Below are 17,438 nucleotides of genomic sequence, written 5' to 3'. Positions count from 1 at the left end.
TCAGTCATGTCCTACTCTTTGCAACCCCATGGACTGTAGCTCACCAGACTCCTCTGTCCGTGGGATTTCCCAGGCAAGAATACTGGAGTGGGTCGTCATTTCCTACTCCAGGGGATCTTTCCGACCCAGGGATAGAACCTGCATCTCTTGCATCTCCTGCATTGGCAGGAGGGTTTTTTATCACTAGGGCCACCTGGGAAGACCAGGAAGAGCCAGCAACAAATCAACTGCTCTTTCCCCCTGGATTCCAGAACAAGAGAAGCTGGTGTCACTGTGAGCCTGGAGGCCCCAGGCCTAGATTTGCCCGTCAGTATTACCAACAGCCCCCACGTGGAAGGGGCTCTTATTCCCATGTTACAGTTTGACTCGGAGAAGTTCACTAGAACAACTTGCCTAAGGTTACTTAGCTAAAGAGGCTGTGAGCCAGAGTTGAAACAGGTCTATCGGATTCCAAAAGGCTTGCTGCCAAGGCACCAAAGACTTGAGTGACATTGAGTGACTTCTTTCCCGATTCTAGTCCTTAAATGCAGATAGCAACATGCCGTTTGTTGAGTTGCGAGAATTAAGTGGAAGAGTTTGTAAAGTGCCCGGAACAGCACCGCACACATGAGTGCGGTATTGCTGAAGGACCGGGGGCGCTGAGGTCAGGCCAATCCAAGGTCGAGACCCGGCTTCACTTTTGCTCATGGAGACAAATGTTGTATCTCTCTGAGCCTCAACACTCTCATCTGGAATACAGGGATGATCAGCCACTCTCATCAAGATGGTCCCCAAAGATTAATTTTTTAAAACTTAAAGACATGACTCTCATACAAATAAAAAGTAAGCGTGTGCCAAGGGGTTCCCTGGTGGTCCAGTGTTTAAGAATCCGTCTTGCACCGCAAGGGTTGTGGATTTGATCCCTGGTCAGGGAATTAAGATCCCACATGCTGGGGGCATCTAAACCCGAGCCCCACACTACTGAACCTGCACACCACTCACTGCTAGAGAGTAGGTGCGCTGCAGTGAGGATCCCGAACGACACAACTGAGACCCTATGCAGGCAAATAAATAATTTTCTTTTTAAGTGCATGTCCTCCCTGCTCTCTCTTGGGCCCACATTCTGCCCAACTGTATCTTGTTCTCAAGAGGCATAAGTCGTCTCCCCCAGGAAGGCCACCCAGTTGCAGAGGAGGTGGCATGTGGCTCCTCTTTGCTCGGCTCTCAGAGCACATCATGGCCCTGATCATGGCCTGAAATTCAGCTAGCCCTTCCTTATTGCTGCTTTGGGAGAGTAGCTCCATGTTCTGGCATGACTGTAACACACTTCATAGATGTAGGAGCTGGTGTCATAGATGAAAAGCACAGAGGAAACGCTGGTGTTGCACTGTTATTCTGGTCAAAAAAAGTTTGAAATCAAAAAGGGTGATAGAACTGCACAGCTCATTTTACCCAGAAATAGAGAAAGTTCAAGTTTTAGATGACACTGAAAGGGGTTCAGGAAGTTTTGGTTCCTGGAAATAATTAAAATTTATGTGAAGAACAGAAAATGAGAAAAGGTACTTTTTCCTTGAAAATAAAGACTTTGCTTAAAAAAAAAAGTAAGCACGTGCTAAAATTATCTGTAATTTATTAGCATTTAACCAATCAGCAGGGCTGTTAAGCTGGTTCAAAGAGTGTAAGAAAGTTTATAATCAATGAAAGACAAAATGCTGAAAAATGATTGCAGAGTGAAACTGCCTAAACTCCTACAGGGCAAAACAACTACAACCTTCAGGATGACCTTTTCTACTGGACAAAAATCATAAATAAACCTACAGTGAACACAGAACTTCCCTGTGTTTGGGGCCTAGCAAATGAGTAAATGACAAGTCAGAAAAAGATCTGTTCCCCTAGAGACTTAGATAACCCTTGAGTGGGCCTGTTAAAAGGATGCTCCAGCATGTTTCTGAAAGGACAAGCAGTTCTCCTTTTACATTATTGCTGAGTGTGGGGTAGTTTTTTTTAACCTGAGGGTGCAATGCAACAACAGAGGTAGAAAGGATTTACAGATTTATTATTTGTGCAGTGTCTCTGCCCACCAAACCCAGAACTCGGGGGGATTCCCTCTGAGCCACCCCTATAATACCAAATGAGGTAGACAGTGAGCTAGGAATGCTTGAAAGGCTATAAACTATTTACAAACACCATCTTATTCATCTTTTTAAAAAAATTCATTTATTTGCTTTTGGTTGTGCTGGGCCTTCTCAGGCTTTCTCTAGTTGTGGCAAGTGCGGGGCGGGGGGGGGGGGGCACTCTCAAGCTGTGGTGTGCAGGCTTCTCACTGCTTCTCTTGTAGCACAGCACAGGCTCTACAGCGCAAGAGCTTCAGTGGCTGTGGTGCACAGGCTTTAGTTGGCCTTCAGTATGTGGACTCTTCATGAACCAGGGGTCAAATCCATGTCCCCTGCATTGGCAGGCAGATTCTTAACCACTGGGCTACCAGGTAAGTCCCTTTACTTATCTTTATTTCCTTCCAGATCATTCTGAATGTCAGGGTTGGGATTAGGGTGAGGTGATGCTGAATATCACACGATCCATATCCTTTTCATGGAGTCCCTGCTCACCCAGTGGCTCTCTGGTAGGGTCTGGAAAAGTGTTTAGTTCTATTTATTCAATGACTATTTCCTGGGGGGGGCCTACACGCTGCCAGCACTGTCCTGGGTACTTGGGATGAAGCAGAAAGCAGTCCCTGCCTTCAAAAGCCTAGAATCTAAACAGGAGACAATCAACCAAGATAAGGTTGCTGGGCTTCTCTGGTAGCTCAGACGGTAAAGAATCCACCTGCAATGTGGGAGATCTGGGCTCAGTCCCTGGGTGGGGAAGATGCCCTGGAGAAAGAAGGGAATGGCAACCCACTCCAGTATTTTTGCCTAGAAAATCCCATGGACAGGGGAGCTACAGTCCATGCGGTTGCAGAGAGTTGGACACAACTTGAGCGACTAACACACACACAAACACAAGCACTCAAAAGGAAAAGCACAGGGATGAAGAGGAGCAGGGCTGCCAGCTTCCAGGCCAGCAGAGGAAAAGTTTTCCAAATGGGGACATTCAAGTTGGGGCATGAAGAATGAGACAATGCCAACGAAGGAAAAAATTGTGAGGAAGGCATCACAGGCGAGAGGCACAGCACACGCAAAGGCTGTGATGCAGGAACCAGCTTCAAGGCACGGAGCAAAACAGTGTGGCCATTGCTTAGAAAGTGGCAGGAGATGAGGTGAGGACAGAAACCAGGACTTGTGGTAAGGGTGGAGGCAAATCTGATCAGAGACTTAGATTTAATTCTAAACATGATGGGAAGGTACTGGAGTGTTTGGGTCAGACACCTCTGTTATCCCATCTCTGAAAGGGAGGCGGTCTTGGTTTCTACCTCAGGGCTCCAACCAGGGGTTCTGATGGTGAGGTTCCTGAACTGGCAGCATCAGCATCCCCTGGAACTTGTTAGAAATACATATTCTTGGGACCAACCCCAAACCTACAGATCAAACACTGAGAGTGGGACCCAGCAAGCTGGGTTTTAACAAGCCCTCTGGGTGATTTTGATGACGTACAAGTTTGGTAACCACTGCGCTGGAATCAATTTTGTTGTTCAGTCACTCAGTCATGTCCGACTCTTTGTGACCCCATGAACTGCAGCACGCCAGGCTTCCCTGTCCTTCACAATCTCCTGGAGTTTGCTCAAACTCACGTCCATTGAGTCGGTGATGCCATCCAACCATCTCATCCTTTGTCGCCCCCTTCTCCTCTTGCCCTCAATCTTTCCCAGCATCAGGGTCTTTTCCAATGAGTTGGCTCTTCGCATCACGTAGCCAAAGTATAGGAGCTTCAGCTACAGCTTCAGCACCGGTTCTTCCAATGAATATTAAGAGTTGAATCAATAACCCACAAGTTAGAAACGCGACCCCAGGTCACCACCTCGTGTTATGTTATGGGAACTACAGCCTGGATACACATTCCATCCCCAGCCGGCTGGGAAGAGGAAGAGCACTTTCCACCAAAAGGACACAGACCGTGGTCCTGGACAGGAGGGCGGCTTTAGAGCGTACCTGCCCACTTTTCTCATATGCAAGGAACACAACATAGGAGGGCTTCCTCAGTGAATAACTTCAAGCTTTCTCCCTGCTACAGTCGGGATAAAGTCCAGATTCCTTGCCAGATTTGCTCTCTCCCTATCTTCCTGTCCTCATTTCTCTCCTCTCACTCATGTACTCCCTGCCAGCTTACTTCCTCTTTGCTTCTCAAACACACCAAGCATATCAGGGCTTTGGTACTTGCTGTTATGCCTGGAAAGTTCTCCCTGCAGACTTGCATGGCTCATTCCACTTCAATCAGATCTCATTCCAATGCCACCTCCTTCAGGAAGCCTTAACTATACCCAAGCAGCCCTAGCCCTATTTCTATGACCCTATCTTCTTTTTCTTCCTCCCTGACATTGTTTTATACGTTTATTTGATTTTTGTCTATCCTTCTGAGACCATGCGTTCCAATAAGGGAGGGATGTTCATTCTGTTCATGTTATAGTTCCAATACACACAGTTGGTGCTCAACAGATATTTACCAAACAAATAAATATACTGTGAGACAGGTTTACCACCCTCTTTCTGACCAATGGGGAGACTGAGGCTTAGTAAAGTGACATGACATGCCTCACTCAAGCTCATACAATGAGTAAGGGGCTGGGATTCATACATAAAAAAGGAGTTCTGGAAGCTGAGGTGTGAGCTATGTTGATAGAGGCTGGAGGAACTCCAGTAACCCTGGAGTTCTGGAGGCTAGGGAGACTTTTTTTCTTTTTTGGTTCCTCTAGGTCTTCATTGTTGCATGTGGACTTTTTTCTAGTTGCAAGAGAGCTTAGCTGCCCCATGACATATAGGATCTTATTTCTCTGATCAGGGATCGAACCTGTGTCCCCTGCATTAGAAGGCGGATTCTTAACCATTGGACCACCAGGGAAGCCCCTAGGGAGACTTTTCAATCTGGCCATCAAGCCTCCGTCACCCAAGGTCAGCAAGAGGCACTTATGAGTTTTAAAGGATGTTCTTCAAGATCAAGGAACAGAGGGCAAGGATCCAGTTCCAAGATCTCAAATGGGGCAGTGTTGTCAGGGGTGTTGGGCGGCACCACTGATAGGGGTGTGGCCTGGACAAAGAACAGGAGGAAGCAGGAGTGCAGACATTCTGCAATGGATCCCAAGTCGAATGCGGTATTCAAACATTCCATTATTAATTAGCATAGGTGAAAATCTTGTTTTTAATAATCTGAGCCTGGGACTAAATTCTATTTCACAGAAAACAGAGTGTGTGGGGGGGGGGGGGGGGGCGGGGCAGGGGGCGTTTTTTGTTGTTGTTGCTTTGCTTTTGCTTTTTTGGTGGAGCCATGAGGTTTGTGGGGTCTTAGTTCCCCAACCAGATATTGAACCTCAGCCCAGGGATTGAACCTCGGCACTTGGCAGAGGGAACATGGAGTCCTAAGCACCGGACTGCCAGGGAATTCTGGGAGGCTTGTTTTGTTTCGTTCATTTTAATAGGCTTTGTTTTAGTTTTAGGTTTGCAGAAAATTTGTGCGGAAATTACACCAAGTACCTCCATACTTCTCCCCCCAACAAACCCAGTTTCTCCTATTTTTAACATCTTGCATTAGTGTGATACATTTGTTACAACTGATGAACCAATACTGACACATCATTATTCACGGAAGTCCATAGTTTACATTAAGATTCGCTTTTTTATGTTGCAAGGTTCTGTGGGTTTTGACAAATGTGTAGCCCTGTATTCACATGACAGTATCATGGAGAAGGGTTTCACTGCCCTAAAAATGCCCATGTATCATCTGTTCATCCCTCCTGCCCTTCTCCCAAATCCTTGGCAACCACTGATCTTTTTATTGTCTACAATTTTGCCTTTTCCAACACAGTATTTGCTTGGTTTTAATATACAGTGAATCTGCCAAGAAAGCAAATAAGTTGGGAATAGATCAGGTTGCACTTGTTTCGGAACTTTACCTAGAGCTGGCACTCACATTTTGGACCATCACAGCCATGCAGTTGTGGTGTTTGAGTAGTCGGAGTTCTTGATTCAGCCCACAGATTCACGGTGATTCCGCTTACAATCGTGCCCTCCCAACTACAAGTCATCCCCTGGAGGAATTGGTTCCAGGACCTCCTGCAGATACCAAAATCCACAGATGCTCAAGTCTGTGGATATATAAAATTACATAAAATGGTGTAGCATTTGCATATACCCTACATACATCCTCCCATATACTTTAAATCATCTCTAGATTACTTATAATACCTAAAACAATGTAAATGTCATGTATTTTGGTGGTGGTGGTGGTGGTGATGGTTGTTGTTTTTTTGGCTGCAGTTTGGAGCATGTAGGGTCTTAGCTCCCTGCTGCTGCTAAGTCGCCTCAGTCATGTCCAACTCTGTGCGACCCCATAGATGGCAGCCCACCAGGCTCCGCCGTCCCTGGGATTCTCCAGGCAAGAACACTGGAGTGGGTTGCCATTTCCTTCTCCAATGCATGAAAGTGAAAAGTGAAAGTGAAGTCACTCAGTCGTATCCAGACTCTTAGTGACCCCATGGACTAGCCCACCAGGCTCCTCCACCATGGGATCCTCCAGGGATCAAACCCAGGCCCTCTGCATTGGAAGCAAGGAGTTGACCACTGCACCTCCAGTGAAGTCCCAAAGCCAGGTAAATAGTTGCCAGTGTGTGGCAAATGCACATTTTGCTTTTTAGGTCCTTCTGAAGAAAAAAAAAAATTTTTTTTTCCCAAATATTTTCAGTCTGAGGTTGGTTGAATCTTTGGATAGGGAGGACTGACTGTACTTTGTGACAATATTGTGCCCAAATATTTATGTGTTGCTTTTTATTCTTATTTAGCTGTTCTGGGTCTTTGTTGCAACACACAGGCTTTCCCTACTTGTGGTGAGTGAGGCTGGGCTACTTCCTAGTTGAGGTATGCAGGCTTCTCACCATGGTGACTTCTCTTGTTGCAGAGTTAGGCTGCCTGGAGTGTGAAGTCAAGTGGCCTTAGGAAGCATCACTATGAACAAAGCTAGTGGAGGTGATGGAATTCCAGCTGAGCTAGTCTAGTTCAAATCCTAAAAGATGATGCTGTGAAAGGGCTGCACTCAACATGCAGCAAATTTGGAAAACTCAGCAGTGGCCACAGGACTGGAAAAGGTAATTTTCATTCTAATCCCAAAGAAAGGCAATGCCAAAGAATGCTCAAACTACCGCACAATTGCACTCATTTCCACGCTAGCAAGGTAATGTTCAAAATCCTTCAAGCTAGGTTTCAGTAGTGCATGAGCTGAGAACTTCCAGATGTAGAAGCTGGAGCCAACATCTTTTGGATCATAGAAAAAACAAGGGAATTACAGAAAAACATTTACTTCTGCTTCATTGACTGCATGCTAAAGGCTTTGACCATGTGGATCACAACAAGTTGTGGAAAATTCTTCAAGAAATGAGAATACCAGACCACCTTACCTGTCTCCTGAGAAACCTATGTAGGTGAAGAAGCAACAATTAGAACTGGACATGGAACAACGAGCTGATTCAAAATTGGGAAAGGAGTACATCAAGGCTGTATATTGTCATCCTGCTTATTTAACTTATATGCAGAGTACATCATGCAAAATGCCAGGCTGGATGAAGCTCCAGCTGGGACCAAGATTACCAGGAGAAATGTCAATAACCTCAGATATGCAGATGAAACCACCCTAATGGCAGAAAGCAAAGAAGAACTGAAGAGCCTCTTGATAAGGGTGAAAGAGGAGAGTGAAAAAGCTGGCTTAAAACTCAATATTCAAAGAACTAAGATCATGGCATCTGGTCCCATCACTGCATGGCAAATAAATGGGGAAACAATGGAAACAGTGATAAACTTTATTTTCTTGGGCTCCAAAATCACTGAGGACAGTAACTGCAGCCATGAGATTCAAAGATCCTCGCTCCTTGGAAGAAAAGCTTTGACAAATCTAGACAGCATATTAAAAAGCAGAGACATTACTTTGCCAAAAAAGGTCGGTCTAGTCAAAGCTATGGTTTTTCCAGTAGTCATGGATGGATGTGAGAGTTGCACCATAAAGAAGGCTGTATGCCGAAGAATTGATGCTTTTGAATTGTGCTGGAGAAGACTCTTGAGAGTCCCTTGGACAGTGAGGAGATCAAACCAGTCAATCCTAAAGGAAATCAACCATGAAGGGGTTGGAAGGATTGATGCTGAAGCTGAAGCTCCAATACTTTGGCCACCTGAGAAGAGCCCATGACTGACTGGAAAAGACTCTGATGCTGGGAAAGATTGAGGGCAGGAGCAGAAGGGGGTGACAGAAGATGAGATGGTTAGACAGCATCATCAACTCAATGAACATGAATCTGAGCAAACTCCAGGAGATAGTGAAGGACAGGGAAGTCTGGCCTGCTGCTGTCCATGTGGTCACAAAGAGTCTGACACAACTTAGTGACTGAACAACATTTCCTCGTGATTCAGCCATGCACTTTAACAGAAATGCCACTGAAAGTATGCTGCATCCCTCTCAGTGCGTCATATGAGGGACAGGTCAATCTGCCCCATTACTGGTGATTCTTTACTTCCTCACTTGATTGGTTTCTTCACTGTAAAGTTACAATGTTACCCTTTGTGATTAATAAGTACCCTGTGAGGAGATACTCCAGGACTATGCAAATATCCTGTTTCTTGTCAAACTTTAATCCATTATTGCAATATCCATTAATGATTCTCTCCTGAAACAATTACTACTAGAACGGTTGCCAAATGGTAAATTTCTAATTCCTCTTTTTCTACATTTACTAGTTGTCCTTTTACTGTTAAGAGCTTTCCTTTCCCTTATGTGTATATGTATGTATGTATGTGTGTGTTTATACCTTAATCTTATATACACTCTCTTAATCCTACTCCAATCAGACTCTTGCTCCCATTTTTCTATTTACACTCTTTCCTTTCAAAGTAACAATGCCCTCCACTTGGCTAAATCAGTTCTTGATCTTCATCTTCCTGGACCTCTCAGCAGCATTTGACACAGTTCATAAATTCTCCCCGCCATGAAATGTTTTCCTCACTTGGTTCCCAGGCCATTTTCCTCACTGGCTGCTCTATCTCAGGCTCCATTTTTAGTTCTTTGTTTCTTAATGTTGGGGCCCCCGGGTCTGAGTCCTTAGCCCTGCCCTCTTCTCTGTCTATGCTCACTCTGTTGGAGATCTCACCCAGCCTCATGGCTTTTCCACAATGATGACTCCTGTGTTAATCTACTCGGGCTGCCATAACAAGATACCACAGACTGAGGGGCTTAAAGACAGAATTTTTAAAAATTTCTCAGAGTTCTGGAGGTTGAAAGTCCAAGATAAGGGTGCCAGTAGGGCTGGTTTCTGTAAGAACTCTCTTCCTGGTTTGCAACCTTCTTTGTGTGCCTTCACACAGCCTGTCTTCTGCACACACACACATACACACAGAGAAAGACAGAGGAGCCACTCAGATGTCTCCTCGTCTTCTTCTAAGGATTATTGAATTAAGGCCCTACCCTCATGACCTCATTTAATCGTAATTACCTTTTTAAAAGGCCCTATCTCCAAACATAGTCACATCGGGGTGTTAGAGTTTTGACACAAATTCTGGGGAGACACAAGTCAGTCCATAACAACTATCAAAATTATAACTCCAACCTGGGCTCAGATTCATAAATGCAACTTCTAACTAGACCTCTTCACTTGGAAATCTGATAGGTGCCTTAAATTTAACAAGTTCCAGATATTAATAGAACTGCTAATTCTCCTCTCCTTTCCCCTGCAAAAAAAAGTTCTCCTTCTACAGGCTTCCACATCTCAGTTAATGGCAAATTCCTTCTTGCAATTCTTCTGGGCAAAAACCTTGGAGTCATCTTCAATTCCTCTTTCTCAAACACTCCATCATCAATCTGCTCCAAAATGTATATTAGTTTCATAATAACCCCATTTATTACCTTCATAATAATCCCAAAGTCAAACTTTGGTTCAAGCCATCACCATCTTTTGTCTGGACTGTGGCAGCAGCCTCTTATCTGTCTCTCTGCTTCAGCTCACTCATATCCCATTTGTTCTACACACATCAGTTACAGAGATGACATCCTGTAAAAATGCAAATTAAGTCCTGTCCTTTCTCTGGTCAAAACTCTCCAACATGGTCCACCTCACTCATACCAGAAGCCAAAGTCCTTACAATGACCCACAAAGGTGTGCATGAACTAGTCCCAGGGGAATCTCCCTGACATCATCTTTCCCTTGCTTATTCAGCTCAGCCATCCTGTCTACTGGCTTTTCCTTAAACCCACCAGGCATGAGTCCACTTCACGATCTTTGCCTATTCTCTGCTTGGAACAATCTACTCCCATATACCCCTGTGACTCCCTGCCTCACCTCTTCCGTGTTTCCTTAAGCAAGGCTTCCATCGACTATCTATTTGAATTTACACTATAGCACCCCCTTCTCCCTTCCCTGCCTTGTTTTCCTCCATAGTGCTCATCACCATCTGACAGAGCACATATCTCTCTACAAAGCATGAGACCTGTGAGAACAGGCACTTCTCTGTTCTCAGTGGCACCCCCATAATAATCACTCACACTGACTTTACTCTTGTTATATGTCAGCATATTTTTAAGGGCTTTACTGTACCACTCGGGGGCTTCCCAGGTGGTGCAGTGGTAAAGAATCCACCAGCCGACGCAGGGGATGAAGGTTCGATCCCTGGGTAGGGAAGAATGCCTGGAGATGGAATAGCAATCCACTCCAGTGTTCTTGCCTGGAAAATTCCATGGACAGGAGCCTAGCGGGCGGGCTGCATACAGTTCATGGGGTTGCAGAGTCAGACACAACTGAGTTACTGAGCACGCATATGCTGTTATCACTCATTTAATCCTAACAAGGGCCTTCAGAGGTGGGTATAGCATAATAGTAATGCTACATAACAAACCATCCCAAATACCCATGCCTTATGGCAGCAAATGCTGATTTCTCCCTCTTCCCCTGCATTTGGGGTTTGGCTGATCTCAGCTGGGCTCTGCTGGGTTTAACTACTACATGTGTCTCTTATTCTTCTGGATTTGATGTTAGGGATTTAGATAGAAACTATTGCTTTCCTACATTGACACAGAGCATTCTCTTCCTACCTGTTTAGTTTCCTGACATTCAAAAAAGAAAGAGTTCATGGGAAAAAAAAATAATACATGCAAAAGAGGAGACTTCCCTGGAGGCTTCCCCGTGGCTAAGACTCTTCTCTCCCAATTCAGGGGGCCCAGGTTTGATCCCTGGTCAGGGAGCTAGATCCCACATGCTGCAGCTAAGAGCTCACAGGCCACAACAGAAACTGGAGATCCCACACGCGGTGATGAAGACCTGGCACAGCTAAATAAATAAACAAAAATACAACCTAAAATTTAATACTGGGAAATCCCTGGCAGTCCAATGGTTAGGACTCGGCACTCTCACTGCCAGGGGCCCAGGTTCAATCCCTGATCAGGGAACTGAGATTATGCAAGTTGTGTGGCTCAGTCAGCCAAAAATAATAATACAAACAAAACACTAAACTACGAAACTATCCTTATCCCAGACTTTTCTATGGCAACTTTGATTGACACTGTTTCAAAAGATGGAATACACTAATGACAGCCCCATCCTTGTGACAGAGACGGAAATTCCAAGGAGGCAGTTGGAAACATGAGAGATCTCTTAAGGCCTAGGCTGAACTTGCACATTGTCATTTTCATCCACGTTCCACTGGCCAAAGCAAACTGCATGGCCACATCTAATATCAACAGAGAGTATCAATCAGTCCTAACTGGGGGAGAGACTGAATCATTGAATAGTAATCTAATTTGCTGCAAGATTTGTCATGCTGCACCCCAATGTTCATAGTGGTACTATTTAACCAAGAAATGGGAAAAACCTAAGTATCAACAGACCAATAGGTAAGAAAGATACAGCATACATACATACACACATGTGTTATTTTTAATTTCCACAAATAAGTGATGTCATATAATATTTCTCTTTCTTCAACTTATTTCACTTAGTATGATAATCTCTATGTCCATTCATGTTGCTGCAAATGGCAATTCATTCTTTTATGGTGGACTAATACTCCATTGTGTATATATGTGTACTTGTCTCTTCTGTCTTTCATTTGGTTCTTACATTTACTGATTTTTAAAAAAATATGTATTTGGCTGCATCAGGTCTTAGTCGTGCACTCGGGCTCTCTGGTTGTGCCTTGTGGGCTCCAGAGTGCATGGGCTTCAGTAGCTGCAGCTAGCGGGTTTTGTTGCTCCATGGCATGTGGGGTCTTAGTTCCCTCCCTGACCAGAGATTGAAACCATGTCCCCTGCATTGCCGTGTGGATTCTCAACCACTGGATCACCAGGGAGTCCCTGTTTTCCTTTTCTGACCCTACCCCAGCCCAGCCCCTTGTCAATTCTGACCTCAAATTGTGTGACTGTTGCAGGGGCCCCTCCTCTCTCCCTCTCCCATGGGCTCTGCACACGGCTCCCTTCCTGCTCAAGAGTTTTCAGTGGCATTGCATCACCTTCAGAGAAAGTCCAAACATCTTGGTCTCAGATACATGGCATGTGTAAGCTTGACTCCAACTTGATTGGATTCCAGCTCTGTCATTTACTAGTAGTAAATCTTGGAGAAGTTATTTGACCTCTCTGAGCCTTAGTTTCCTTATCTGTTAAGAGAGAAAGAGAAGAAAGAAAGAAAGGGGAGAGGATATAGCATGACATATAACTTTTGTATTTGTTTCCTGTTAGGATAATATACTGATTGCCTTTTTTTTCAGGATTCTTTCTTTTTTTAATGGAAGTATAGTTGATTTACAATATTGTGTTAGTTTCACACGTACAGCAAAGTGATTCAGTTTTTTATATATATATATTCTTTTTCAGATTCTTTTCCACTACAGGTTACTGTAAGATATTGAATATAGTTCCCTATGCTACATAATAAATCTTTGTTTATTTTATATATGATAGTGTGCATCTGTTAATCTCAGTTGCTCAGTCATGTCCGACTCTTTGCAACCCCATGGACTGTAGCCTGCCAGGCTTCTCTGAACATGGAATTCTCCAGGCAAGAATTCTAGAGTGGGTTGCCGTGCCCTCCTCCAGAGTATCTTCCCAACCCAGGGATATAACCTGCATCTCTTAAGTCTCCTGCAGTGGCAGGCGGGTTCTTTACCACTAGCGCCACCTGGGAAGCCCGTTAATCTCTCACTCCTAATTCATTTCTTCCCCCACTCCCCTTTGGTTACCGAAAGTTTGTTTTTTATGTGTGTGGATTTGTTTCCGTTTTGCTACATGTAGAAATAAAGTTATCTTTGTTGTACAAAGAAAAAAATCAAACAAAAAATTCACACTGTGCAGACAAAAGTGTTTAAAGTAAAAGTTTCCTCCTCTTCCTTTCTCCTGAAATAAGTTCCATTAAGAGTTTATGGTAAATCTTTCCTGAACTATGTCCAAAACCACATAATACTTATACATATACCTGTTTTTAAAAGTTTTTTTAAATGCGTTCTCACCAAACTTTTGTCTCTTGCTTTTTATCACATACTAGTATGGCAAGGCCAGGTTTCTATGTCCAGAAATCACTTTTAACGACTTTGCCACTTACTAGCTGTGGGATCTTGCACACGTGGCTTAACCTGAGACTTGGTGTATTTAATTTGTAGCTGCAGATAAACATGTACCTGTCACACAGAGCCATTATGAGGATTAAATGAGTTAATACACATAAAGCATCTTGTACAGTCTGACATATTAAGAGCTCAAAACATATTAGCTGTCCCTATTAATAGCTCCATGTCTAGCTATACCATAATTTACGTAACCAGTTCTGTACCCATGGTCACTTAGTGTGCTGTGTTGTTCATAAAGATGGTCACAATGATTCCCCCACCCCACATACTTGACTCTGCAATATGACTCTGTTGTCTTTTCCATCAAGAGACTATTTCTAGTCTTCTTGAATCTGAGTTGGACATGTGATAGGCATTGATCAATAAAATGTAGTGAAGATGATGCTATAGCACTTCAGAGCACTTCAGAACCTAGGCCTCAAGAGGCCTTGTTGCTTTGGTTTTTTCCTTTCAGAGGCCATCATGAGGAAGCCTGAGCTAGCTTGTTGAAGCCACATGGAGAAGAACCTAAACTCTCAAGCCAGCAGCCCCAGCCATCTGCCAGACTCGTGAATGAGGCCATATATGTTTGACCAATGAGTTTGCTGACTTGCAAACTGACTGCAATGCAGCAGTAAGCCCAGGCAAAACCATGTACAGCCAAAAAGAGCTGTCCCAGCTGAGACATGTCCAAGTTGCCAATCCACACAAATATAAGCAAAAAATTACTGTCATTTTAAATTACTGTTTTGGGATGATTTGTTAAGCAGCAATAGAAAGTTGATATGCTGAGGTTCTTATGCAGTGCCTATGGCTTTGGTTGGAATGTAAGCTCCATTTCTTAAGTGACCTTGGGCATGTCCTGCAACCTGACTGAACCTCAGTTTCCACCTCCGTACAGTGGGATACTTTTAGTTCCTACCTCACTCGGCTGATGTGAGGATAAAATGAGATGATGAACATTCAGTGTGTGGCACAGGACAAGTACTGTGAACATTTTAACTAGGGCTGTGGCTATTGTTATTGTTTGAAGAAAGTTTAGTCTGAGAGCTGTACTATGGAGGGACAAGAGGAATTAGTATTAAAGATAACTGTTTTTGGAGGCGCCATAACTACTGAACATTGGAGATTGAGGACTTTTTGGAATCAGAGACCTATACCAGGCTGGCCTGGAAGATAGCAGGGGTTGGGTCTCAACTGTGACCTACATGTGTGTGTCTGGGTGAGCCCTCTGAATGACATCACACATGGAGGCTGGAATTGGGTAGAATGAAGAACTGAGGCTGTGGGAGCTGCTGAGATTATTGAAAAGGTCTCGTGACGGTTACACCCTGGGACCTACCCCTACTCTTTTCAGATGAAATTCCAGACTCCTAACCATGGCCTGAATGCCCTGCCCACCTTTCCCACCTTATTTCCTACTCTTCTTTCCTTCGCTCAGGATGCTTTGGCTGCCCTGGCCTCTTTCCTCGAACTTATCAAGCTCTTTCCTGCCTCAGGACTTTTGTTCTGTCTTTCCCTCAGAGGGACCTTCTGAACCACTCAAGCTAAAGTTCTCCCCTCATACCTACTTATCTTTTTCCTTCATAGCATTTGTTCGCTTGTTTACCTGTGCATTATCTGTTAGCACTTTAGGTGAGTTTTACAAGGAACTGGTATCTGTCTTGCTCATACCACATTCTCAGCATCTAGAACACTATCTGTCTCATGGCAAGTGATGAAAGGCTATGAACTGAATAAATGTGAGTAAAGATAGGGAAAAGGAACCAGAGAGTGGAAAGACACCTGAAAAGCTAAATGAAGGCCTCATTTCCTGGAAGATAGCGTCACAGAAACCTAGAATCATCTTGTTTAACCTGTGAAACTAAGACTCATAAAGCAGAAGTAACTAGCTTGAACTCCAATACTTTGGCCACTTGATGCAAACCTACTCATTGGAAAAGACCCTGATGCTGGGAAAGACTGAAGGCGGAAGAAGGGGATGACAGAGGATGAAGTGGTTGGATGGCATCACCGACACGACGGACATGAGTTTGAGTAGGCTCCCGTAGTTGGTGACAGACAGGGAAGCCTGGTGTGCTGCACTCCATGGGGTCGCAAAGAGTCGGACATGACTGAGCAACTGAACTGAACTGAACTAGCATGAGGGCACTTGGAGAGTCATTACCGTGGACTTTCAGTCCACTGAGGTCAAATGCCACAGACCTCTCTGACAGACAGAAGAGGCCCAGAAAAGGTCACAGCCACCTCCCTGAGGCCACCACTGCAGCTGCCTCCACTCCATCCCAGGAGGGGAGGAGACTGTCTCTTTGACAGCAGAAGTGCCAGTCAGCTGAAGAGCTGTGAAAGGAGAGCTGGAGAAGGTGGGGAGGCCCATCCCCTGGGTCAAGCAGCTATTCTGAGGCAGTTCAGGGATAAAAACAGGTACCAAAATAACCCAGCCTTCTCACCCTTGTTCCAGACCTCACACCTCTGCCCCACCAAAGGTGAGGCTAACACTTGAATTCCTCAGGAACACACACACCAGCTTTCAGCAGGGCCTGCAGGGAACAGAACAGGGTGACCATCAGACTCAGCCCTGTCCACTGGAAGGTCACAGTCTGATGGAAGAAGCAGGCCACAGACGGTGAAGGACAGGGAGGCCTGGTGGGCTGCAGTCCATAGGGTCGCAAAGAGTCGGACACAACTTAGCAACTGAACAACAAAGGGAGGGAAGAACCCCAGAGGTAATGATCCTTGGATTGGTTCAATGGACATACCGAAGTTAGCTGGTCAAGGAGGTGGTAGTACCAGAAGTAATTGCCAGTGCAAAGGGAGGGAGGCAACACAGAAGAAATCCAGAAACAGTCTGCAGTTTTAGTGAGTGGGAGCCTCAGGAAATTTTTATGAGAGCAGCAGAAGTGGCTTGGGGCGGTGGGGGGTGAAAGGATGGCGGTAGTGTCCAAATTATGCAGAAACCCCGATGTTAAGAGAAGAGCTTGCGCTCTTTTTTGGTGCACAAAGGAAAGTCTTGGGAGATGTTCAACCAAGAGGACGTCATAATCAGTTTTGCACAACAGAAAGTGTCCTACACCTGCCTTGGGGCGGTTGCCCGGGAAAGTGGGGTGGAGAGGCAGATTGAAGAGAGAAAATATTTTATTCTGGCTAGGGCAGCTCTGGCTAGGACTCCTGTAAGAGCAGGAACTGGGTCTAAGTGTCCAGAGGGCTAGTATCGTCACTTCTCGACTCCTGCGCCACCCCACTCCTGGGGTCCAACTTTCGTTCACTTGTCCCGGAACTCGAAGTGTGAGCAGAAAAAAATGTGCCGCTGGAACCCCGAGCCTAGACGAGGGACCAGTGTAGGAGACTTCAACTCCCAAAATGCTTCGCTCTCCAGCTCTGCAGGTCGCGCATGCTTCTTTTCACGAAAGGCGGACCGGCTTGCAGACTGCAGGACTTGCCAACTGGATGAAATGCAGGAAACCTAGGGACCGCCATCTTACCTGAGGTCAAACCAATTGTACACTTAGGGGGAGGTTAGTGTTCTCTCTCTCGTCAGCTCGTACAGGTACTGCAATAAAGTTCGCTTAATTATTGCAAGTCTCCTTATTATGATTTACGATAAGAATGCCTTCCATTTTGCGCCGCAGTTCAGAACTGAACCCCTAGGGATTCAATGAGACATCCCAGCATGGCCGCACTCTGCGAGACTCCGCTGGGGGAGGAGTCGGAAGCGGTCCCTCCCCGCCTCCCGGTCGGAGGGGGGTTTCC

General features: G+C 45.1%; 1 long non-coding RNA gene across 1 annotated transcript; it reads right to left on the bottom strand.

The window, feature by feature from the left end:
* Positions 1-5,390: 5,390 nt before the first annotated feature.
* Positions 5,391-17,306, bottom strand: LOC112578750. The gene is made up of 3 exons (XR_006544478.2): positions 16,448-17,306; positions 12,600-12,743; positions 5,391-6,211 (listed from the first exon to the last, which is right to left on the bottom strand). It is a non-coding gene; the product is annotated as an uncharacterized LOC112578750 (long non-coding RNA).
* Positions 17,307-17,438: the final 132 nt, after the last annotated feature.

This window comes from Bubalus bubalis, chromosome 14 (assembly GCF_019923935.1).
Source record: "Bubalus bubalis isolate 160015118507 breed Murrah chromosome 14, NDDB_SH_1, whole genome shotgun sequence".
Taxonomy (NCBI): Eukaryota; Metazoa; Chordata; class Mammalia; order Artiodactyla; family Bovidae; genus Bubalus; species Bubalus bubalis.
The sequence above is the reverse complement of the archived record's forward strand: the minus strand, read 5'-3'. Positions and strand labels throughout refer to the sequence as shown.